Source organism: Epargyreus clarus, unplaced genomic scaffold (assembly GCF_041222505.1).
Source record: "Epargyreus clarus isolate Ecla_fem2 unplaced genomic scaffold, WU_Ecla_fem_2.2 ptg000029l, whole genome shotgun sequence".
Classification (NCBI taxonomy): Eukaryota; Metazoa; Arthropoda; class Insecta; order Lepidoptera; family Hesperiidae; genus Epargyreus; species Epargyreus clarus.
In genome coordinates, this window is record NW_027332235.1 from 9,802,414 (window position 1) to 9,829,218 (window position 26,805).

General features: G+C 36.1%; 1 protein-coding gene and 1 long non-coding RNA gene across 2 annotated transcripts in view; one reads left to right on the top strand and one right to left on the bottom strand.

Moving 5' to 3' along the window:
- The window catches only part of LOC140754593 (uncharacterized), a 587,467-nt gene that overhangs the window by 404,518 nt on the left and 156,144 nt on the right, over positions 1-26,805 (bottom strand). The gene's annotated exons all lie outside the window — the stretch shown is intronic.
- The window catches only part of brat (tripartite motif-containing protein brain tumor), a 636,751-nt gene that overhangs the window by 137,507 nt on the left and 472,439 nt on the right, over positions 1-26,805 (top strand). The window contains exon 2 of the mRNA XM_073089636.1: positions 12,799-12,837. The gene's annotated coding sequence lies outside the window, so the exon portion shown is untranslated. The remainder of the gene's footprint in view (positions 1-12,798; positions 12,838-26,805) is intronic.

Sequence of the window (26,805 nt, forward strand, 5' to 3'; positions counted from 1 at the left end):
TTCTTTTTTCCGTTTTCCGTCACTCGTTTTGTCGGCTCGCCACGTGCTCGGTGACTTTTATTGTTTTTTAAACGCTTTTGAACGCGTACTAATTTGGTATGCATACAATTTTCCAGTTGCTTTTATAATTTATTTTATAAGCTGTTATTTAACTTGCTTTATTAGTCATGTGAGGGTCAAATCTTGCAACTGAATTTTGAATTAATTAACCCCTGCCGATTATGCTGAAATTTTGCATACTGGTTTGGTTTGGTTATCTTGGCTATCTGAGAATAATACGAACAAAATGACTGCTCTATGCACCTTGTTTTTTAAAACTTTTTTAAAACGCAGTGTTAAGTGCTACTGTGTTCCAGTTTAAAGGAAGACATACTTATACATCAGCGACGCTCGGCGCTCAGAGGTAGAAACGCAACCTGGTGTTGATTACAAACGTCCAAGAGCGGCGATAGCCACTTACCATCAACTGGAATCGATTGCAACTTCTATATTATAAAAAGACAATAGTCAAATGGGTCATATGAATACATATTACATAGTTCTTATAAATTATGAATATTGGAGGTTTTATTTTTGGAACACGTAACTAAGTTTAGGTTTTACATTACATATATTTGACTCATATAATCAAATCAAATCAAATCAATTTTTTTATTCAAAATAGGTTATTTACAGAGCACTTTTTGAATGTCAATACAACTACCACCACTTCACAAGGTGTTTCGGTATGGAGAAGAAGTAGCGAAAGGAACTCCATAAAAAACATCTTTTAAAAAAATGTTTTTTTAAAATGTTAAACTTAACCTAATGGTACATGTGGAGCTGGAACTACTTCAGACCGCACCGTTTTGTCAGTCAAATAATCACTTAGTTTAAGTACGCTTTTTTACATAGCTTTTGTTTAACGACATGTTTGAACTTTTTTTCTGTGAGATTCAAAACGTGGTCAGGTATTTCATTATAGTAGCGAATACAGTTACCCATGAAAGATCTAGCCACCGTGCATAATCTATGTTTAGGAATTGCTAATTTATTTCCAGATATACTTAATTTATTTTACCAGAGAGTGCAGGTACGCTCTGCATACTGAGTCTATTTAGTTACTTAGTCCACGTTCGTACTAAATCGACGTGGTTCAGATTAGGCTAATGCCTATCATAAATTGGCAAGCGTTGAGATAAGTTGGGTTATCAGTAATACACCGCTTTCTATAGGTGTCTGAACGGATTAAAGGATAATGTACCATTAACCTCTTCTTTATTTATTGAATCTTTAGAAAATAACGTTATGTGCTCTACCTTGATAGTCTGCAGGTTTCTACAAGCTTCAAATTTTGATTGCTAAGTGCTATTAGAAATTAAGATATATTTAAAGCTTATTTTTTCTGTAACATAACAAACTTCTCAAAATAAATTCAATAAATCAATTTTAAATATATGTTTATGACTTGGTATAAGAAAAGATTTACTTTAAGACCGTTACCGTAGTGAGCTTATTAAATTTTGCTATCGTTTTTAAGTATAGTCAGCGAAAAAAAGGTCAGTAGGAAGAAATTCGATGAAATGTAGAATATAATTGGTACTTGAAAGATCCGCGGGCCGCTAGGAGAGATTGTAAGAAGACCGCGGGCTTCATAGAGAGAATCGCGGACCTCATGCGGTCCGCGGGCAACGGGTTGCTGACCGTTGATTAAAAAAATAAAATAATTTATTTGAATATATGAACTTTAAAACTGGTGCTTTTAAATCAAATAAAATGTTTATTTATAAACTAGGTAAATAGTGAAATAATGCAAAAGTATTTTAAGTGATACATACTAATAAAACTTTAAAATTGAAATAAAATGAACATGAACTAGAATGTTAATTATGAAATATAACTATAACTAGGTAGTTGCTATAAAATCGGTGAAGGTTTGAATAAATCACCCGATTGTAGGTGTAGTGCCAACAATGAATCACTTAGGCATATATCAATACTACTGTATGGATGTGACAGACTTATATATGAGGCGATTATTTGGATACCCTTATATATACTCTGTAAAAAATTCAAGTATCTATCTATTACGGTTCAGGAAATAGAGCCCTGTGACAGACGAACAGACGATCAGACAGCGGGGGCTTAGTAACAGGGTTCCGTTTTTTACCGATAGGGATCCCTAAAAACAGTTATTCCGCGTCCGCGCGTGAAGGCAGAAGAACGCTCTGTGAGATTTTAGCCTTATTTACCTTATTTACGTAGCCTTATTTACGTAGTGGTTGACTACCGTGTATGATTATGACGTGATGTGGACTATTTTTTTTTTTGCTCATAGCTTTTAAATATAATACCTCTAGTGACAGTTGAAGTCACATGGGGAGGGTTTCGTATTATTTCGTTTCTAACCGTAAATGATGCTTTATAAAGGTTCATTAGTATTTTATAAAACCTTTTAAAATGGCACTGTTGTTAACAAATCTAGTATCTACTTACATATTAAAGAAAAGGTTACTATATCCTTAACATTTTCTGAAACCTTTTCCTTTTTACCTTCAATCGAAGAAGTGTATAAGAATCTTGAAGTTTGCGCACGCGTCGGCTAGCGCCATCCCTTTCGTTTTCTATACAACGCTATACCTTTCCCTTTCGCTCGGAACCGGTTGTTGTGGTCTCACGTCAATAAGTGTTGTAATAGGACAATCACTAAGGTATGTGCTCCACCTATAATGGCGTAGCTATAACCGATTAAAGATGTTTTTCTTATGAATTAAAAAAAGGTACTGAAATTACAAAAAAACATACGGCATATTATTATTTTAGTTAGCATTCCAATGTTTATAATTTACATATACTTAGTAGGTTTTGCGAATCATTTATTAAGTTAATATGAAAACTTTCTCATATTCATTTTTTATTATTTTTATTACATTTTGAACCCACTCCGCTAGAGTATTCATTATGACCAATTTCGATATCTTTTATTGAACCATTTTATTTAAAACGTTATAAAAACGAATATCGTTACAGTAGTCCGAATTGACAAATTCCTATCATCTCATAAAAAAATCATAATAAAACGGCCTTCAAATTTTTTTTTGCGTTTTCAAATAATGTATCATCTTGGAAATGTCTCAGCAAATAAATCGTATCTTTAATCCTTCAGTGAGTGTTTTTATGGAAAAATATTTACCGAATCTTCAGTTTAATCTTATATATAAAATTCTCGTGTCACAATGTTAGTTATCGTACTCCTCCGAAACGGCTTTACCGATTTTCACCAAATTTTATATGCATATTCAGTAGGTCTGAGAATCGGCTACTATCTATTTTTCATAACCCTAAGTGATAAGGGTTGTTCACTCTTAACATTTTTTTATTTATATGGCAACACAACGTTTGCCGGGTAGGTGACCCGGTAATATTATAAAAAAGTAGATACGAACAAAAATCCTAAGATAATACATATTTAAATTCGAATTATTCGTTATTCGCTTCTAGTCGTCAATGCGACTTCTACCTAACCAACCAAGTTTGCGTAATTTGTGTTCGAATGAATTATGTCCCACAAAATCTAGACGTAGTGCTTTGTTAGCGTTAGTGGCGATAGATTAGTCATTTTGTGTTGAAATATACCTGATACTGTTAAAATTGATTGCCACCCACCTTAGAATTGTCAGATGTAGATACAGTCAGCTACTTGGCCTTCTTGTTAGTAATGTTGAACCTATTTCTGCTTTGTACTGATAAAGCTGCTGTTCTGGTTTGGAAGATAAGGTTTAATTAATATCTATACTGATATAGAGTGTTAGGCACGTGCCATGGCAATGAAAAAGTATTCACCAATGTGTATTTTTTTATAATATAGGAGTAGCAGACGAGCTTGCAGTCCACCTGATGGTAAGTGGCTAGTGCCGTTCATAAACATCTGTAATCAACCCCGCATAGGATTAGGTTCCAAAATGAGGTAGATCATAGATGCGTCGCTAGCCCTGAGGACTAAGGTAGAACGCCTTAAAAAAGAATATTTCCCTTTGCACACTCGTCGAACCTGAACACAGCAGCACTTAACAATGTTGTTATACACCAGAAATAGCTGTGGCGGTCGGTGGTGACGCCGGAGTCGAATCACAAAGGGATCTACCGCCTTCAAACTACCAGCTACTATAGCTACTTCTATTATAAAAAGAAAAATAATTTTCATGTCACAAACGTTACACAACACTCGAATTTCGAATAATAGAAATGTAGAAAATAACAGTGACAAAAACTGTTATCACAGCGAACAATAAAGCACTCAATTTTTCTTCGCTAAAGCTTTCATGTCGATGTTTCGGAAGTGGCGAAAGATATAAATATTACCGAGTGGGTCTTGTTTCCATTTATTACGTTATAATATTATAACGGTATATCGTTATAATGTTATATCGGCAAATAAGAAACGTACAAAAAGGCGTATTTCTAAAATAACGATTTTTGCAATAATATTATAATAATTATCACTTGCTATACGGTGAAGGAAAACATCGTGAGGAAACTTGCACACCTGAGAGAAAAACAATCTCAAAGGTGTGTGAAGTCTACCATTACGAACTTGGCCAGCTCGGTGGACTACGGCCTAATCCTTCTCATTCTGAGAGGAGACCCGAGCCCAGCAGTGGGACAATAATGGGTTGATGATTATAAAAAAAAACTTGTAGATAGAAGCATAAAATATGGACAATACATTTCTTCTATGACCCACTAAGAAAAGATAATTTTATATTGTAAGGTTGTTGTATAGGGATTGAAAGATAAAAATTGCCAGTATTGAAGCAAGCTCTATGTTAGTGTTTGGTTTTCTGGTTAGAAATAATGAAACACTTATTTCACTATTTTTGGAAAATGAACCCCAAGCGGTTACATTAGGGGTTTAAAATTACATTATGTTATGTAACGATTTATGAAAGCAAAAGCCAGCTAAATAATATAAATTATTTAGGTATTGGTAATTGACTTTGCCATTCATCTCGCCAAAACAACAAAACATACATTTGTTCCATACGTTACTCACTATTAAATTTTGTTGTTTATGTGCGTCAAGTTATTCATACTAGCAATAATTACAACGGCATGAATAAGTAAGGCCCAATTGTCAGGTCCTTGGGCCGCTCACTTGCATCTCATTTTGAATGTGATCTTACGACAGCTAGTCGGCCAAGTACGATAAGGATTCGTTCAAAGCAACGCGAGCGGGTGTGGTATAAGCACGTTTATTCATTGTTTAAAAAATGTTCTCAAAGGTATGTGAAGTCTACCAATACGCGGTTGTATATGAGTAATATAGGAATATCAGACGAGCGTGACCAATCCACCTGATAGTAAATGCCTACTGCCGCCTATGGACATATGTTGTCAACCACAGATAAGAATAGTTACTTTCCTGAGGTCGATCACTAATACGTCGCTACCCCTGCGGACTAAGCTAGAACGCCTCGGAAAAGTATCTCCCTTACCACACCCTTCAAACCAGAACACAGCAGCGCTTGACACTACTGTTAATAGGCAGAAAAAGGTGTGGCGGTGGTGGTGCCGGAGTTGAACCACAAAGGGTTCTACCACCTTTAATATCAAATCTAAAATAAATATTTTCAATGTTATTATTTGCAAAACGATCTATCTGTTATTGAGATTACTGATACAGACATTCCGCCGTTTTTTTATGATCCGGCTTAAAGTACTATCAAAATCGATACCACAAGCAAAAATAAAACTAGAATTTTACTTTTTTCCATTAAAAAATACGCAAGAACTCGCTCTAAGCATATTTAAAATCCGCGTATTATTAACCGTTTCCTTAGCACGCTTTGTTTCTATGCATTCATTGCTTTAGTTCCGGTGCTAAATGATTACGACAACATTGATGATTATCATTTATTTCTACCTTACGAGACCAAATGGATGAATGAATTATTATGAACAATCACTTATACTATTCGCTTTATGCTATTACAAAAAGAAATATAATTATTTGTATGCTGTTTGTAAGCGCTGCTGTGTTCCACTTTGAAGGGTGTGGCAAGAGAGATATAATAAGAATATCGCGCTGTTGTGTTCTGGGGGCTTACTACCATCTCTTAACAGAATATTATTTTACTCATACTTTTAATATTTTTGCAGGAAATTTAACTTTTTAAGCAAAATATGACAATATCAGTTTGTTTTATACAATGGATAAGCGAAAAATTAATAAGGGTTTAAGTTTATTCAACTGTGTATGACGGTATATTTTACTGTTTTAAGGAGGAAATAAAACTTTCCTGAACTATGATGGTTTTTAAAAGATGGTGGTAGACCCCCTGGTCTGAGGGGAGTGGGTAATAATATTTTTACGACGCATTCCAACTTAGTTTTCAGGGTTAGCAACGCATCTGTGGCAAATCTTAGATAGGACTCTAATCTTATCAGGGGTTGATTATAGGTGTCCATAAGCCATAAAAGCCACTTACCATCAGATGGACTGCATGATTATTTTCAAATTCAAAATAACAAGATAACATTACATATAAAACCAAAAACCTACTTTCTAATTCCAACAGTAATAATAGCATGAGTGAAAAGAATAGTAAATTTACTCTAATTTAATACGAGCGAATTGTGAGAAACTTTTTTGGCAAAACGGAGCAACGATTACAATGAAAAATGGCCAGAAAATTGGTAAAAGCATCCCACTGTTAAATAAATCAGCCGATATAAAACGAACACTATTTTACCTCGCGTGGCAACGTTTGCGGTATTTTTTTCTAATTTTACCACAGTACAGTTTTATGATCCGTTCTGTAGTAAATATGGTGTTCACTGAAAATAATTTTAATTTTTATAATGTTTTTACTGTACATTTTCGCGTTAGTAACTTTATAAAACGAAAGTTGCAGAGTAAATAGTTACTTGTCAGCGTTTATTTAAGTAGCCCTTTTACTTTGATTTGTTTTGAGTCATATCTGACCTCAGATGTGTTGCTAGTTGCTAAATCGCAAGAATGGTATGTTACCCTTACCACGCCCTTAAACCAGGACATAGTAGCACTTTACGCTGTTATAAGGCAGAGAGGCGTGATCACCTGAACATACACAATTTATTACATTATTTAAATATTTTTTATAATATTATAGTAACAGACGAACACAGTCCACTTGATGTTAAGAGGCTACTGCCGCTCATGGTCATCTGTAATCACCCACAGATATGAATATATATTCCTACCTGAGGTGGCCACAGATGCGCCGCTACTCCTAAGGACTAACGCCTCGGGAAAGTATGTCTCCCATACCATTCCAACTAGAACCAGTGTTGGCAACCTGGGAGATGGCGTTGATCGTACCAGGGGCGTAAAATTATCGTACATTTCATAAGAACGCGGGCGCGAGTAGAGATGTGCCGAGTCTGGTCGACTCGAGATGGCGTTTTTTTTTTTTTTTTTTTTTGGTCTTCCGTGCTATTGTTGTTTGTTTATTGTTGTACTCGAGTACTTTGGACTCGAATACCAAAAATGGCCGACTCGGCACATCATTAGGCGCGATGCACGCATTCTTATGAAATGTACGATAATTTTTCGGCAGATACGGTAATAAAAATATATTTTTTATTAATAAATCGCCCTTTTTTCGAAAAAATTTTCAATTAAAGGCATATATATAATACGTTTATGAATTCATTAAAACAGTTTCCCAAAAAGTTTCAAGTAGCCAATTATCGTACATTTGCGTACGATAATGACTCGCTATCGTACATCGTACGGTGGTATCAAATTATCGTACATGTACGATTGCCAACACTGACTAGAACACAGCGGCGTTTAACACTGCTGTTACTAGGCAAAAATAGGCCGTGGTGCTAGAGTTGAACCACAAAGCGTTCTACCCCATTTAAACCTACCTACTTTACGTATTTTTTCTTCGATCTATATGAAGTTTCTTATTAAGTAACACATTTTTGTTAGTGCCATGTATTAGTCGACATAAACATCAGTAGATCCGTCTGTCACAAGTTAACAAAGAAATAAAAAGCAGTTCTAGGAAACGCCGATAAATGTTACCTACAATATTTTCCAATTGAACAATCTGGGAAAGTGAATTCGGAGGGGAATGGGAATCTCGGATATTCCCATTGTTGTCGGAATTGGGAATTTTACGGGTTCTCGCGTAACCTAGTTCTTAGAGGCCGCGTACAAATAAGGTAGTGTAGCCCTAAAGTTATGAAGTTGGGTTGAAACTACTTCACAATAATTAAACTAACCTGATATAGATCCACGGTTCGTTTAGGCTCTGAGTATTTGTGTGTGTTCATAGCACTCGCGATATAACGAATCCCAGCGGGTGTAGACCAGGTTTGATTCTCGGATCAGTAAATGCATTTGTGTTTGTGAATTTTTCTTTGTGTATGTCCATTGTCCATACTACCCACAATACGACACGAGAGATACGAGATAATTTATATGCTACAGCATAATAATATAAGAGATATAGCTTAGCTGGTTGTCGTTAGCTGTTACCACCGACATACGGCAACAGTGTTGATGGCATTCGCCGACTGTTGTCGACGACAGTCGTCGATGACGGTCCTTAATAAGCCGTTGCCCACGATTGCCATCGAATGTTGCCGATGGCAGCCGGGACGGACCATAGCTCGTATACTAAGCTAATAAGCCCTCATAAGCCATAACCTATAGAGGAGACATACTCCATAGAGTATGTCTATGGAGTACTCCATAGACTATGTCTCCTTAATAATAAGCGTAAGATATCGCACCTATATTTTATGATCACATTTTTCTGATAAAAATATGATTCCTGCGCACTATTTCACCTGACACGAATATAATTAAAAAACAAATTGAAATGTTGTTTCATGACAGCTATTGTAATAGGTATCGACATTTACGGAATTTCAAATAACGTTGACATGCAAATCTCGACGTGTGGAGTGATTTATGAATGGGTTTCAGCGGGATGGGCCATCTCCTACCTTTTTATCGAGCAAATGTCAGTCCGACTGATTGCGAGGTGCGGGAAATTGAAATCGATGATTAAGCGCAAATAGGCTTGGGATTGGACTGTTAAAGGTGAGTTAAGCTGATTTTGTTTATTCTGCTAATTATCGAGGTTTTAATTATTTAAAGTCATGTACTTAAAGCTACTTATCGTCCGCTTGGATTTTCTATATACTTTGGTATTAACAGGCATTTAAAGTACCAACGTATAAACGCCAAAAATTTTTGGCCAGGAATCGAACCTAGTCAAAGCGCGATAGTCAGTGGCCTGCAGATATTCATTGTTAACGTTATCGAGGCACAATGTCTCAAAATTCTAAATACGGCATATTAATGTTTAAAATATTAGAACCAATATGGTTTTACCCGGTAGTACCAACTCGGCACCTATATCTGTCTAATAACAGCAGTGTTAAGCGCTGCTGTGTTCTGGTTGGCTTGAAGGAAGGGTAAGGGAGACATGCCTTTCCGAGGCATTCAAGCTTAGTCCTCAGTGGTAGCGAGGCACCTGTATGCTATTATTAAATTATAAAAAATACAGACCCTTTGCCTTCTACACCGATATAAAAAAAAACATTTTTGAAATAAGTGTGTCCCTAAAACTTTTTTCAAAAATATTACTTCTATAATATGTTCTGGGACATATCAACTACATAAATAGTATTCTCCGTAAAACCTCGTTTTTGACTGTCCAAAAGTCGGACAGGGAAAGCTTTTAGCATTATCCACTTTTGTTCCTGTATCCTCAGATTAACAAAGTTTACATTAATACATTCTATTAACACACGGGAAAAATAATTTTGGTTTTCCTTTTTAAGTCCCGTTGTTGGTCCCAAAAGTCTCTAGTGGTTTCTACTAACAGAATGAGATCACACGAATGCAAATGTCAAAAATTAGATAATATAGTTATAGATCCTAAAGTATCGATATTGAACAGCGCCCACATGATATAATATCGAAAAATAAATAAAGGTGGATATTCTACATTTTAAATATAGCAACAAGAAAGTTGTCAAAAAAAAAAAAAAAACAATATATATATTCAGCAAAACTAGTCTGAACATTTTACAGTTTTACAGTTTTGTGCTATACAACGGTGAAGGCTTAATGTGTACTCCAAGGCACGGAAGCACACATACTTAACCACTGGCGGCCAGCCATCCATCTTTAAACCACGCACAATGTTGCTTAGCTTTGTAATTGATTTAAGACCAGAAGTTTCTATAGTAAAAGTATATAAAGTATTGTGCAATTCTATCTTTATAAAAATCAAAAAACTAATTTCGAAGACAAACTTGGAGAACGAAGATATTGAAGAATTGAATTTATTAGTAGGATCTCATTTCCGAAATGGAGAGACGCTGAAATTAATTAGTGCTGAATCACGAAAATCAAAGATCGTTTTGAGATTTGTAAGTCAATTGAGACTAAGGCGTTGTACGCACTATCCGTACGGCCACGAAAACGCACTTTTACACCATAAGTGTGTTTTGTTTATTTTACGGGACCTTAATTTAGGAGAAAGGCAAGGCCTCTAACTTAAAGTTTATTATACTTATGGATTACTTTTCCAGACTATATTATAATGCCTCATCTGTTTGTCATAATTATGTTACAATCAATGACTATATATTTACACTGAACAAAGTTACTAAAAAATAAGTTATTTTTATTTTTCTTATTTCCTTTTCTAATTTACTTCTTTGATTTATACATCATGGACATATTAATCACTACTAAATAATTTTACATCAAAAGATAATTAAATAATATACCTTAGTTCCGCAAACTTATCATGAAATGAAATGAAATATATTTATTTTTGTATAGGCCAACGACGGCACTTACAAATTGTCAGTTACTATAATTTTCTTAAACTACTACCGGATCGGAACGCGACCTCTACTGAGAAGATCCGGTAAGAAAATCAGTGGGTTTGTCTTTTTTTTAATAATAAATATTCTCTTTTTTAAATGCTATCATTTTTACATATAATTAATACAGCATTAGCTCCAGTATCTTGCTTTACATTTATCTAAAAAAGAAGTTTGTTCAGCAAGATACGCTGTTTTATCATCAATATAATCAGAAATTATATAATAAGCTTTTTGACTAAATTTGATAATGAATGGGTAGTATGTAAGAGGCTTTATCGGATGGACGGAAAGCGATATTCAAATGCATATCCAAACTTCAACGGGATATTTGAGTTTGTACTAGTTGTAGAGTCTATGTTTAAATGTTTGAAAATTAATTATTATAAGAAAGTATTTGTCGACCCAATTATGTTACTGCTCAGTACGGATCTCTTCTCAAAGTGACAAGAATTTAAGTCATACTTCACCTAGCTGGCCAAAAGAGATTTGGAAGACTTCATACACCTTTAAAACCTATTTTTTTAACTCAGATGTCCAATTATTCTCGCGATGTTTGTCTTCGTCATTTTATAGGCTATTGAAAATATTTTTAAATAATATTTTTGTAAGGTAGTTATAAAATGCTGAGAGGAGTTACGATCACGATTTCGATAAAAAATACTTAACTAGCCTAATCTAAAATGTTCATTTTGAAAACAAAAACCATCTGTATTAACCTCATATAGAATAGTATCACTTATAAGGAGCGAGTTTTGAAACGTGATAATATTTTTATTTTCCATTAATATAATAACAGTGTTTACTACATTTATACAAGTCTCTACCCCACATCTGAACATAAGGGAAACTGTAATATAATCCTTATTTTACTTTGTATTTCGTAACTGAAAGAGGTCGCATTAGGGGTCCTCATTTATCACCGCGACAGATCACCCCACGCCATGACAAATGCGGTCAGGTAAAAACCGAACCAAACACTTAACCGTTTTCTGATGGCCTGGTAGCTGTGTACGGTATAGCGGGTACAATTCTCAAATAAAACATATATGAAACATTCGTTTGTGTTTAAAGTATACGTGTGTAAAGAGTCTTATCAGGGAATACCTATTTCTAACTAATAATAGCAGTGTTAGGCGCTGCTGTGTTCCGGTTTGTAGGGTGTGGTAAGGGAGACAGACTTTTCCGAGGCTTTCCAGCTTAGTCGTCAGGGATAGCGGTGCATCTGTGGCCGACCTTAGGTAGAAATATCTAATCCTATCTGGGGTTGATTACAGATGTCCATGGGCGGCAGTAGCCACTTACCATCAGGTGGACTGCATGTTCGTCTGCTACTCCTATATTATATAAAATAAAAAAAAATACCTAAATACAACCGCCGTGATTCTACTCCGGCGGCACCACCGTCTTCTATATATTTCTACAGAATAATAGCAGTTGGTAAACGGTTTATAGATGGTAAGGAAGAGATACTCAGAAGTCATTCCAACATAGTCCTTAGGGGTAGCGGCGCATCTGTGACCGACCTCAGGTACAAATTTAATCCGATCTGGGGTTGAATACAAATGACCATGGACGGCAGTTGCAACTTACCACCACCACACACCACACCACAAGTGGACTGTATACTCGTCTGCTACTATATTATATAAAAAAACAACTGACCGCACATGATGCTACAATCTAGCAATTTTAGCGCATACGAGATAGAGTCCAAGAGAAAGTCGAATGGATGAGAATTACGCTTTTTCGTGACATTTTTTATCATTAGATCCTTACCGCAAACCGCATTAAGTAATTTTGTTCCAAAAAATAAACGTAGTAGTGTAGAGATGTCGCTTTATGTACAAAAATATGAAGCTAAACCAGAAGATTATGTATAATAATATGACTAATAAGATTATTTCTTTGTTCCAGGATTACTTCGCCGGTTTCCTGAAAACGAGCTGTTTTAAGGTATTTATTCAATGTATATTTTTTGTGGTTGTGGCTACACATGCGCCACTCTTATTTATCTTATAAAACGTCTACATCTATTTTTGTTTAAAAGTTTCTTTATAATCAGTTGAACATTATTATTTAAATTAAATTAAACCATTTTTGTTTAATTATTTATTTTAATTAACTTGTCCAACCATGAAAAACAAAATTGGAGCATAGTAAATTAGAATAATTATGAAATTTCAACACACACTTCACTTGCCTTTATTTTATATAATACATTTTTATTACATTAAAAATACGTCTAAATGTTATATAAGAAACGATACGTCAGATATCTACGTCCATTTACGTCATAATGCTTCGGCGTCCTTTGAGAGAGGTCACATGTTGGGGTCATTCCAAGGCATGACGTTTCCTGAATCGCTCCAAATATGTGTGCATGTTTGTTGGATTCTTTTCACGATCATACCTTAAATCGTGTTGGAAATATTGAAAGACGGATTCGTCTTGGGATTTCGCAGTAAGATGAATAATTCGTAAATCTATACGTCATCAATATATTTTTTACCGATTTCGAAAAAGGAGGTGCTATATTCGGCTGTATATATTTTACTAGAAGATAATGATAGGTACGGCTCGTATCTATGCAGCTGTGATACAGTAAATAAATACATCAATACACAATGTTTAGGATGATAATATTTATCTATAACGGCATACGTCTATCCATATTAATACCTGTAGATTTAAGCGAACACTAAATGTATAACAAAAAAACTTCAGATATCGTAAATGTTATAAAACAGCGATATACGTACATTTTAGACGTAAAACGTCAAAGAACACCAGATAATTACGTCCATTTCCGTCCTAATGCTTCGGCGTCCTTTGAGAGGTCACATGTTGGGGTCATTCCAAGGCATGACGTTTCCCGAATCGCTCCCAATATGTGTGCATGTTTGTCGGATTCTTTGCACGATCATACCTTTAATCGTGTTGGGAATATTGGGGAGCGAATTCGTTTTGGGATCCCGCGGTGAGATGAAGAATTCATAAATCTATACGTTATTAATATATTTTTTACCGACTTCAAAAAAGGAGAAGGTAATCGAATATATCGGGTGTGTGCAAGTAGAATATATAATAATATAATACACTTCATACAAAAGTACATTCGTAAATAGTTACTTGTACCTACAGAGCGCAATTGATCTTAAAAGTTAAGTAACGTTGGGCGCGGGCGGAATGAGGATGGGTGATCTCTAGTGGGTAAACATGAACGCTTTTCTTCAAAGGACACGACTTAACGTGTTTTAAAAAGGACAAAATCTATTGGCAATTTTCGGAGGCTCTATGAGCATATAAAACATTCAACTTGGTTGACTACTAACCTTTACCAAATACCAAACACCATTGGAACTCTTACCGTCATGGGGCAGATCCTTACCCAGCATTGTGACATAAAGGTCACAGCCAAATCATCATCTTTACGAGCGGTTTGAACTGATGTCACTTGGTTTGGTTAACCTTTCTTCACATTGAAGAAGCGTGGTGAATATTCTCCAATTTTCTAATTATGGTGACACGTTTGCCCAGTAGTGGCCATGTATGCGTGAAGACGTTCATCTTGAATATATTTGCACATAAATTCCTCATGAAAATAATATGAATATGTAATGCATATGATATGGAGGTTATTAAGATAAATGCTGCTGTAAGGCTGCCAAGATTTAATGAAAAGCTTGCCAAATATGTACATGTATTTTATTTCAAGACTTACTTTATTAAAAAAATTACGTATGAATAATGTATGTACATATTACGATCATAAGACTTGTCGCTTTAGTATTACAATTTAATATAATTAATGTTTTTTTTACAATATAGGAGTAGGATAAAGTTCGTCTGATAGTAAGTGGCTACTGCCGCCCATGGACATCTATAATCAACCCCAGATAAGATTAGAGTAAAATCCTATGTGAGGTTAGCCATATATAGGTGGTAGAACCCTCTGTGGTTCGATTCCGGCGGCACCACCGCCACACCAATTTCTGCCTTATAACAGCAGTGCTAAGCACTGCTGTGTCCTGGTTTGAAGATTGTGGTAAGGGAGACAGACTTTTCCGAGGCGTTCCAGCTTAGTCCTCAGGGGTAGCGGCGCATCTTTGGCCGACCTCAGGTAGGAATATCTAATCCTATCTGGGGTTGATTACAGATGTCCAGGGGCGGCAGTAGCCACTTACCATCAGGTGGACTGCATGCTCATCTGCTACTCCTATTTAAAAAAAAATAAACACAAATGCATTGATACGTCTGAGGACTAAGTTGCCCTGTAAAAATATCTTCCATACCCTTCAAACCAAACACACCAGCACTTAACACTACTGTCATTGCGCAGAAGGAATTTCAAATCTAACCACCATCGTTACAACAACAGCTATATATTTTTTGTGTTTTATTAACACTCCGTTTGTTTTAACACAATAACCGTCCAATTCGGGAGCCATTGTTGGCGACAACATTATCACTTAATCTCTATTGTGCGAGGCGACAGTTTAAAACGATATAAATGACTTTTCATCGAACAAAAGCAAGCACTTAAATTTCAAAACCTATTTTTATTTTTGGAAGTTCCTTGCGGTTTGACTTGAGTGGTAGAAGTCATGAAAATAAAATTATTATTTTTCAAAACTAAAAATCAATCTAGTAACTTTGCCTGAACTCTCCCTAAGGCGCTTTCTCTCGCCTCGAAAATCGTAATCCTGAGGATGTTGATAAGGACAATGGTACAAAATTATTAAAATCGTGTATTGTCATCGGTTTTTGATAATTTTGAATTAAACTAAACGTTCAAAGTGGATAGAAATCGGGTTCAAAGATTCCGTTACTGTTACGTACATACATACATACAAACATACAACCCAAGCTAATAAAAGCGTATTAAAATGTTGTCTCTGTGAGACTCTATCTATATGTTATGTTTGAGTGTTTGTGTGTAACTTCAAAGAAGTATTTACTTTTTATGTTCTCTTAAGTCACGTATATATTATTCGAGTGTTTAATATTTATCTAATATTTTTAGGAATTTCGTCTTTGGCGGTGGTCCTAGTCCTTAGACCTCACACGTATTCTATCAATAACGTTGTCTTATTTTTTTTAATTCCTAATAAATATATGTCACATGATTTCAAAAAAGTTTAAATGCGATACGTCATAGATAAGTGTGCAAATCAAAAATAGTTTATTGACTGTATCAAAAATGTTGTCTATGCCTACCACTACCACACTTATTTTACCGTAGTAGCATTAGGTATATCACACACAAGACACAACATATCACACACAAGCACCGTACAAATGCTTTGCTACTTAAATAGCTTAAAAAGTGAACTTAAAAAATTGATTACAATTAATAATTAATTTCCACTTATTGAAGCGAGAATTATATAAAAGGCACCTTCAAATTCCCTCTTTTACGTGACTAGATTATCTGTTCCGACGCATACTGTCGAACCATTTAATTTTAGAACTCATCATTTCTCGATTATGACAGACGGTTCCAATTTCAAACTGCCTATATTATTCTATTTCCACCTCCGCTCCTAATGGCTGCCGTTTAAGCAAGGAACATTTCGTATTAGCGTTTATTTGGATTTCAAATTAAGAACACCTGTTGAACGTTCCGGACGAACGTCCTGATAATTTGTTTATTTAATGTAAATTGCATTGCTTGTAGTGCGGTACCGTGGAACGGAACGTAATGAAGTCCTTTGTGGAAATTGAAATGCGTTCCGTTTTGCTGTGATTGCAAGTGACAGCACAGATAAAATACAAGTACATTTATTGCTTTATGGTATTGTAATTAATGTTCTGTTTGCAGATAATTTAAAATTTAAATATGTAAGTTCATATTTTACTTAAAACTTAAATACAGACAAGAGCTGGTAAGCCGAATATTTTATGAAATTTTAAATGCGTTCCGGTTAACAGGCTTTTAATTAAGCAGGTTGTTAACATACTTTATATTTTAAGTTAATATAAATAGCGATATTTAAAATCTCTGGCTGGTATTCGACTGATGTTCGATGTCTGTTTACTGAATGTAGAATTATTTATATAACGAGCATGCAGTACACCTGATGCTCAGTAGTTGTTACAGCCCATGAATATCTGTAATCGACGCCAAGATTAGATTTCTATCTAAAATCGGCCATATCAGTATTTTAACCCCAGTCTATGAGATCTAAGATCTAAGATCTAAGATCTAAGTCGGATAAGATCTATAAGATCTAAGTAGGAACGCCTCGGATAATTGTGTGTCTCTTACCACCCTTCAAACCAGAACACAACAGCACTTGCTGTAATAGGGCAGAAAAGATGTGGAGGTAATGCTTTCAGAATCGAGCCACAAAGAACTCTAGACCCTCACAGAGTAGGTACATTTATATTTTTAATCTAAGTTTATAACAAGGAGTATGTCAAAGGAGTGTGACAAAGTAACTATGATGAAATAAATATAATGAAATTTATTAGATACGAGTAATTGTATCAGGTATCCATTTGTAGTAATCCATGCTATTAAGTTAGGATTAAATATCTACAATGGTATACAGTACACCATGGTTTAAAATATTTACTATCATGCATATTCAAATCAACATTTATTTTAAAACCTGAAGTCAACACATTTATTACTTAATCTATAGTTGGTATAGTCAACATTTATTTTAAACCTAAAATCAGTATTCATTTTTAAAACTCAAATCCTTTTAAAGTGTGAATGAACACACATAACTGGCAAATTGACAATAAAGAAATGGTAAATCGAATAATTCGGTCGAATATTCGGTTCGGTAAAGGTTAAACCGAATATTATTCGGTATTCGGTTATTCGGTGAAACCACTATTCGGCGCATCTCTAGAATCAATTTAAAATATTCATCCTAAAACTATTGTTACAAACCTAAAGATTGATGAAGAAAATATTCTGTAACTCAGTGTAAAAAAAAGCAGGCAGAAACTCCATCACAAATATTTTTCAAACTTTCCCGAAATGTATTGTATTTGTACATAACACTGTAACGCCGTATTAAGTTTGTAACAATGGGATAATCTTAAGCCGAAAGGGATGTACGAGGCAAGCAGAGTATAGCCCTTGGGCACATCTTGTAAACATATAGGGATGTGCCAACAATAAACATGTATCGATGTTTTCATCTATCCGTGATAGACACGCGTTTGAAAAGAAGAACCCTTTGTGATTCGAATCCGGCGCCAATGCCACAAAATTTCCGCTTAATAAAAGCAGTTTTGTTATGGTTTGAAGGGAGTCGTATTTTTCCGATGCATTGCAGCTTAATACTCAGGGGTAGCGGCGTATCTGTGACCGACCTCAAGTAGGATTCTATAAATATAAGGCCAGTTCTCTGAAGTGGCAACACACTAAACCTTTACTTAAGATAGAACTCCTTTTCCGTATGGAGTTGGTTCTGTATGGAATTCCATGGGAACACTTCGCGTTGTTCAGTATATTAGACAATACAAGTCTAAGGTATAATTGTGCGGTCCAGCTCAAGGCCAGACCGCAGGGTGTAGGTATGCGGGCACGGCCACGCAATCCCACGGGAGGATATAAGTGGACTGTATAGTGTGAGAGGTATGACCCAATCCTCGTCCCAGCAGATGAGGAGAAAACCACCAACCTTGCCTTTCAATTCTATCTGCGGCCTCGAATCGTGTCAGGGGAGACGCGCACGGCGCTGTCACGGGGCTCGAGGAAAGCGAAGGAAGAGAAAGGAGGAGTAGTCTCTGCACTGCATAATGAACATGCGGTAGCATGTGGAAAAGAGGAGCGAGAGGGCACATACAGAACGTCTGTAGGCTCGCGCCGAACGCAAGACGACGCACGAAGCGACATTGGCGAGACAACTCTGGTGGATATTTGCTTCTACCCACCTACAGTTGATAAAGATTGAACAATAATGTATCTACATTTTTTAGGTCCTAGTTTTAGGCATAAGTTCCCCAAAATCTTTAATTAAAAGGTGGTACGAAGTTTCCACATAATGTAAGTTATCGATATTCGATATTTGGTTATCACATCACTACAGTTGTTACATCGCACTACGGAGGCTTTTAAACACCCTTGCTTGCCAACGGCTATACTACCTAATGTGTTGATATCGTATGTAGGATATGAATACGCCGCTTTTCTTATTATGTAACTAAAGTTACTTTTGAAGGTAGAACCCTTTTTGATTTGGAAGGCAATACCGCCACATCTATAGCTACCATCTATTGTGTTCAGGTTTAAAGGTGTGGTAAGATCTGTATCATCAACAACCCATTACTATCCCTCTGCTGGGCACGGGTCTCCTCTCAGAATGAGAAGGATTAGGCCATAGTCCACCGCGCTGGACAAGTGCGTATTGGTAGACTTCACATACCTTTGAGATATATTTTTTTTATAAATCTCTCAGGTATGCAGGTTTCCTCACGATGTTTTCCTTCGCCGTTTAGCAAGTGATAATTAATTTCTAATAGCACATAACTTTGAAAATCAGAGGTGCCTGGGATTTGAACCTCGGACCCCTCGATCGAGAGCCGCGCTTCTTAACCACTAGGCTTTCACTGCGTTTTATGTAGATGTAAGATCTGTATAAGCACTGTAATGTTCCGCTTTGAAGGTAGTTTGGAAAATATGTTGTTCCAAGGAGTTCCAATATAGTTATCAGGGGAAGCGCCGTCCTGACTAAGGTAGGACTTTAAATCTATCCTCTTACCATCAGATGGGCTGCATGTCCGTTTGATACTTCTACCTGTATTAAATAATGTTTTCCAAACAGATAAAATTATTTAAGTCCCATATTTAGAGTTACGATTAGCATTAGTAGATACAATATTTTCAAAACTATATCACAAGAATTTAAAAAGTCTGTAATAAGACTAGTATAGTATAAAAGGTTAGAAAAATCTAATTATTTTAAAATATAAGACAAATACTTATTTGTTATCATTTTTTTCAATTTCGGTCCATCAGTGGATCTTTTTAGCCGCAATAGTAGGTTTTATTTCAAGTCTACCTTCGTTTCCTAATTTTCCGCCTAGCTCTAGATCCAGATTAAAATCAGTCTGTTTTTTAGCTAGTCTCATTTCGTCTCGTCCTAATTTTCAAATTTACCTTAATGAGGCTTGATTAACAGAATGAAAAATCGCTAGAAATTTTAGGCAAAGGAAATAGGCACAATAGAGATCCTAATCGTGAATTAATCTTAAGAATTTTGTAAGAAACTTAATTTTTTTGTTATTCATTTTTTTAATTTCCATTTATTTTTTGAGATTGAACGTAGCAAGCGGATAGGCAGTCCATCTGATGGTAAGTGACTCTTGCATTTAAATCTATAATTAACCCCAGATAGGATTAGATTCCAACTGAAATTTATAACATAGCGTTAGCTCTGAGGACTAAGTTGGAACATTTTGAATAAGCGTGTCTCCCTTACAAAGCGGAAGATAACAGCGCTTAAAACTGGTATTATCGGACAAAAATAGTTGTAGTAATAGTGCTTCCGGAGTCGATCCACAAAGGATTCTACTACCTCGGACATCGGGCTCTTCAAAAAAGGTGCAAAAATAGCTCTCCTTTAAAGCCGGCGATGCATTTGCAACTCGTATTGCAAATGTCCATAGGTGACGTTGACTACTTTCCATCAGGTAGCACTGCTTTATCGTTAGGCTCAAATATTAAAATAAAACTTCAAATTTGTTTTCTTTAATTGTATATTTGTACAACAATTTTCATTAAGTATCTTTTTTTATTTCACATACTTACTGGTAGCTGTAACACTGCACGAAACACGAATTTTTCAACGCTACATCTGATTTGTATCGAGTACATACGTTCACACAAGTTTCTTCTCAAAACGTACGGCGAAGTTCGAAACTGTATACATACTTATGATCACATGTCATTGTACAAGTTGGGCACATGACAAATTGAGTTCGGATACACATCGGAACACTAAGTTTGGTCTAGAATACTAAGTTTATGTTCAATTTGTGCATTCGAATGTAACGAGATTGAGGAATATATAGTAATAGCGTTTTTTTCATGCAAGGTTTTTGCAGATTATTTTTCGAAAAAAGTTTTAAAATGGTTCCAAAATGTGTAAACAAATAAATTATTATTTTACAAGAAGTGTTTAAACTAAACAGAAGTATGTCTAAATTTAGGACACATTTAAAATGTATTTTCTAATCACAGACCGAGCTTCGCAATAGGAATGACTCTACACAAGTCACTTACCTAAGGTTCTAGGTTCCATCTCCGGTTGGGCAGGCCAGGCAAATTATAGACTTGTATACTAATCTAAGCATGGGTTTATATTATGTTCTGGCATGTACCTGAGCTAGGGTAGATACCCAAGGTATGGTAGGTATCTACCCGCCCAACGAAGAAGCTTAAACCATCGAGATTTTGAGAATCTTCCAGTAATCCATAGTTCAAACTTTGAAAAAATCAATACCTCACCTTTCACGAAGAAGCCCTTTTAAATTTGCTCCCAGAATATTCCTTAATAATCCCTTTCACTAAGCACGGCCCTTACGACGAAGGGATAAAGGGAGGGAGAAAATTAAGAAAGTTTAATGAAAACATTGAAGGGCGCATCATTTGTATATACCGAACAGGTGTTAGAAGATACTGTTTTGGCCCTTTTGTGTTATAAATATCAAGGTAAAAAGAGCCTAAATTTATTACACAGTCCGTCTACTATATTACATTTTTGAAGTACATGCTTACCAATTTCCATATTTTTAATACTAAAGAATGATATCCTGACGAATATATATATATTTTTATAATATAGGAGTAGCAGACGAGTATGTAGTTCACCTGATGGTAAGTGGCTACTACCGCTCATTGACATTTGTAATCAACCCCAGATAAGATTAGATATATCTACCTGAGGTCGGCCACAGATGCGCGACTACCCCTGAGTGCTAAGCTGGAACGCCTCGGAAAAGTATGTCTCCCTTACCACACCCTTTAAAACGTAACACAGCAGCGCCTAACACTGCTGTTATTAGGCAGAAATAGCTGTGGCGGTGTAAATTGTGCATGGGCGGCAGTAGCCAGTTACCATCAGGTGGACTGCATGCTCGTCTGCTACTCCTATATTATAAAAAAAAGGTAAGTGAAATAAAAATACTGTTTAAAGTAGTCTTAATTTGTATTTTAAAGATTAATTAAGTGATGTTCATCGTTAATTTATTTTCGCGGTAAATTATTTGAAATGATTAACGAAAAACCTTTGTAAATAAACAAAGTTTATTGAGGAAAATGATGGGAAGGGAAGCATAATGGGCTGACCGTCTAAATATCGAATTAAAATAAGGGAAGAAATTTTAAAATAACATAACATCGATATTTTTGTTAAGTGGGTCAGGCTAGTGGTCACCTAACCGAGAGATCAAGGTTCGATGCCCAACATGCAACTATATTTTTTTAAATATTTGTTTTAATGGCGTAAACATTGTGATATAGACTTAGATTTTTTTTGCCAATCGGGAGGATACTTACACACTTAAAATATCTTTAAAAAATAATATACGACAAATACATAACTTATATATCCTTTGGCAAGTCAGTTAAAATAACTTCTCAAAGGTGTCTGAAGTACCAACTATCAACCACCACCACCGCTCTGGCCAAGAACGAATCCTGGCCAGCGCGGTGGATGACCTAAGCCCGTCACTTGAGGCTTTTGCCCAACAGTAGGACAAGAATACCAGGTTTAATCCTTTATTCTTTTTTATAATATAACAGTAGCAGACGAACATGCCCACCTGATGGTAAGTGGCTTCTGCTGCCATGTTCACCTGTAGTCAACCCCAGATAAGATTAGTTTCCTACCTGAGGTCGGCCACAGAACCCGTGAAGGCTGAGCTGGAATGCCTCGAAAAAATATGTTTCTTACCACGCTAAATACCTACCTCACCATATACGGCATCATATTGAAATATAATCAAGTTTCTTAATTATGTATCGGTAACGTGCACGTTAATTAATCCAACGTAAGCTTCATGTACGGTCTAGACTGAAACCATTAGACAAGGTTTATTACCGCAGGTGATATTATGTTACCTATTTAATGTACAGATGCGGTATGAGATATGAAGATCGATAGTACCCAAACATTCAAGTATGTAGAAGTAATAGACATATAGGGAGGTAAAGTCATTCACGACTTATTATCAGTTGGTAATAGGTAAACCAATAGTTAAACAGCAGTGATAGCCAAGTTTAAGAAACTTGGCTTCTGGATCGAGGAGTCCAAGGTTCAAATCCCAGGCACCTCTGATTTTTCAAAGTTATGTGCGTATGAAAAAAATAATTATTATTTCCTTAAAACGGTGGAGGACAATATCGTAAGGAAAGTGCAGGTTTCCTAAAAGATTAAAAAAAAAACTCAAAGGTATGTGAAGTCTACCAATACGCACTTGGCCTAATCCTTCTTTCTCTGAGAGGAGACATGTGCCCAACAATTATGTTAATACAGGTCTGTGATCTCAATCCTATCTAAAGTTGATTACAAATGTCCATAAGCGATAGTGGCTTATAAACAATGAGAATGACTTACCAGCTCCTCTTTATTAAACACTAGCATTACTTTGCAAACTAATTAAAAGGATATTTTAAGAAATACAACACTCAAATTAACAATGAAATACAAGATCGCGAACAATGAGCGAGCCAACAGTTCTGAGAAGTTTGGACTTGGCAAGATGTTCCAGTTTCGTGTAGAATTCTCAAGTAGTATCTTTGACCTGTACTTGGCTTCATGACAAAGTTAAGAAGTGATAGTTAAGTTAACGTGAAGTATGGAATGTAGTGTGCTTTTGAGTAGAGTATTATTTGTAAAATGTTTTTTATAGTCGCAGTTATATACTAGGATTTTTTGTGTCATGGGGGCCATAGACAGGCAGACAGAGGAATATAAACACCGAGACCCAGAACAGAATACGAAATTTGTCATTTAAATATTTGTCTAGTTGGAAATCGAACCTGGAACCCGCTACGCATCAGACCGTGACCGCTCATCGGGTCATTTAAGAAGGTGCTTTTGGCGTAGAACAGCCTTTTTAACCATGTTTTGAGTTAAGATATTATACATATACTAGCTGACACGGCAAATGTTGTGTTGCCATATAAATAAAAAAATGTTAAGGGTGAACAACCCTTATCACTTAGGGGTATGAAAAATAGATAGTAGCCGATTCTCAGACCTACGGAATGTGCATATAAAATTTGGTGAAAATCGGTAAAGCCGTTTCGGAGCAGTACGGTAACTAACACTGTGACAAGAGAATTTTATATATAAGATGTACATATATGTATGCTACTTACAAGAAGCGTGCCATCATAGTCCTTAAAGTTAGGAATACATCTTTTGGTAGGACTCGGATCTTGTTTGGTTTTGATCAAAACATATTATTTTAATAACAAAAATCTGACTGCTTATACATTGTCACTCCCATGATTAGTACGAATGACGAATCCAACGCATCTAATTTTTAAATCCATCCAGCGGTTCGGGGTACAGCGGATACCAAAGAATGAGACATATACAGAGTGATTTTTTCAAACGGGACTTCAGGGCCAAATCCAAAACTATAAGGATTAGCGAAAAATGCTGAAAGAAGTTACGAGGCCGATTTTGATACAAACTAGAACTGCATCATTTCTTTTTAAAGTATATTTTTCCCTAGCCGAGAATTGCACGAATTTGTTTTGAAAAAAATACACCCTCTATATTATTCCACTATCTGATGGTGTTGCTGTATATGTTCGAAAACATTAACCTCTGCAGTCAATAATAGTAACAAAAATAAAAACAGTCATTTTTCTCAAAACGTAAAAACTCATACTAAGGGTAGGTACAGTACTTGTAAAACGAAAGCCTTATAAATGAATTATAATATTTAAATTTTGGTTTAATTTTGTAACCCTACGTAAGCGTACATTTGAAAATAGTCGCACTGCGGATTATTTGAGATAACCGTAAGTTTCACTAAGAATTATGAGTTTCGTGCTTATTGAACCGGTAACTAACTTCTAAACTTAACGAACTTATTTAAAACTACATATTTCATACTTCAAATGGTAGGGTTTATGTTCTGTAGTTTTTCCTTGAAAATTCAATTTTTTATGGTTGATGGTTACTACCCCTGATGGCTAAAATAGATCAGCTCGTGTAAGCGTCTCTCCCTTTTTTTTGGCCCTTCCAAAAGGTACTGGTGCCGTGGGAGCGACGCAGGTTTATACGGGATTCTTACCGCACTTAAGCCCCCCCGGTGGCCGTCCTCGACGCTGCGTAGAGGAGTCCAGGATCTCCAAAGGAACGCAACTGGAGTCCTCTAAGCGCTTTGCACCGTCGATCTCCGCCTAGATGACCATGAAGCTCACCACTCCTGCCGGTGTGTACAACGGTATGCGGCAACACGTACCTTCGTTTTTCCCCGGGGTCGCTATCCGGGCGGCTGGAGCTCCCTCTCTTACCGTTCACAATCCCGAAAACCGCCTTTTAGTCGCAAGAGTTGGCAGAAGAAACCCTATTCTGTTCCCGGAACTACAGGGACAAGATGGTTTTACCCCTGATGACTAAGATGGATTCTCCCGTGTAAGCGTCTCTTCAATGCTTCAGATCCTTCAAACCCTTACCACACCCTACAAAGCATACATTCAAAAGGTGGTATAACTTTTTGTGGTTCATCTCCGGCGGCACCACCGCCACACCTTTTTCTGCCTAATAACAGCATGTTCTGGTGTGAAGGGTGTGGTAAGGGAGACATACTTTCCCGAGGCGTTCCAGCTTAGTCCTCAAGGGTAGCGGCGCATCTGTGGCCGAGTTCATTTATGAATCTAATCTGATCTAGGGCAGTTGTCCATGGCGGCAGTAGCCACTTACCATCAGGTGGACTGCATGCCCGTTTGCTCCTTTTACATAAAATGTGTGAAGCCAAACCATTACTTCATCCACGCTACTACTTTTCGCACATTAACGCTTAATTCATACAAATTACATACATACTGTTATATGTAACATGCATATTAAATTTAATACGCTTATGATATGTGCTGTAACCAACATTCAAAGTTTTCATGCGAATATAATCTTTATTGCTACTATATAAAGGCGATAGTCCTGCAGCAAAATCGTGTAAGTGAATCGAATGTAATTACATACTATATCGAATGGCAATAAGATCGAAAGTTGTTTGATAGTAAAAGTGGATTGTGTCATGCATGATGCGTTTGGTTGTAGCGTGGGAACACGTTTATGCGACATTGCACAATTCTTGCGTAGCGGTCATAGAGTATATGATGGATAGAAGTACCGTATTATTATTATATATTATATATGTTATTATGAGTTAAAAAAGTAGTGATAGCGTAGTGGTTAAACACGGCCTCTTGATCGAAGCTTGATCAAATTTCAAGCTCAAGGTGGTAAAACCCTTTGTTTTTCGACTCCGGCGACACCACCGCCACACCTAGTTCTGCCTTATAACAGCAGTGTTAAGCGCTGCTGTGTTCTTGTTTGAACGTTGTGGTAAGGGAGACATACTTTTCCGAGGCGTTCCAGCTTAGTCCTCAGGGGTAGCGGCGCGTCTGTAGTCTACCTCAGGTAGGAATATTTAGTCCTATCTGAGGTCGATTACAGTTGTCCATGGGCGACAGTAGCCACTTACTATCAGGTGGACGGCATGCTCGTCTGCTACTCCTATATTATATATAAAAATAAAAATAAAATATTCAAAGTGATTTCTAGTCGACATTAGTTCTCTGGTAAGTTTTTATGCGTTTAGGTAAAAAGCGATAATGCTATGCCTAGGTTACGTTACTTAGAAGTCAGTGTTGATTATTTCATTAAACTTTCTTAATTACTTTACTCAACTGATAATAGCTTATATACGTAA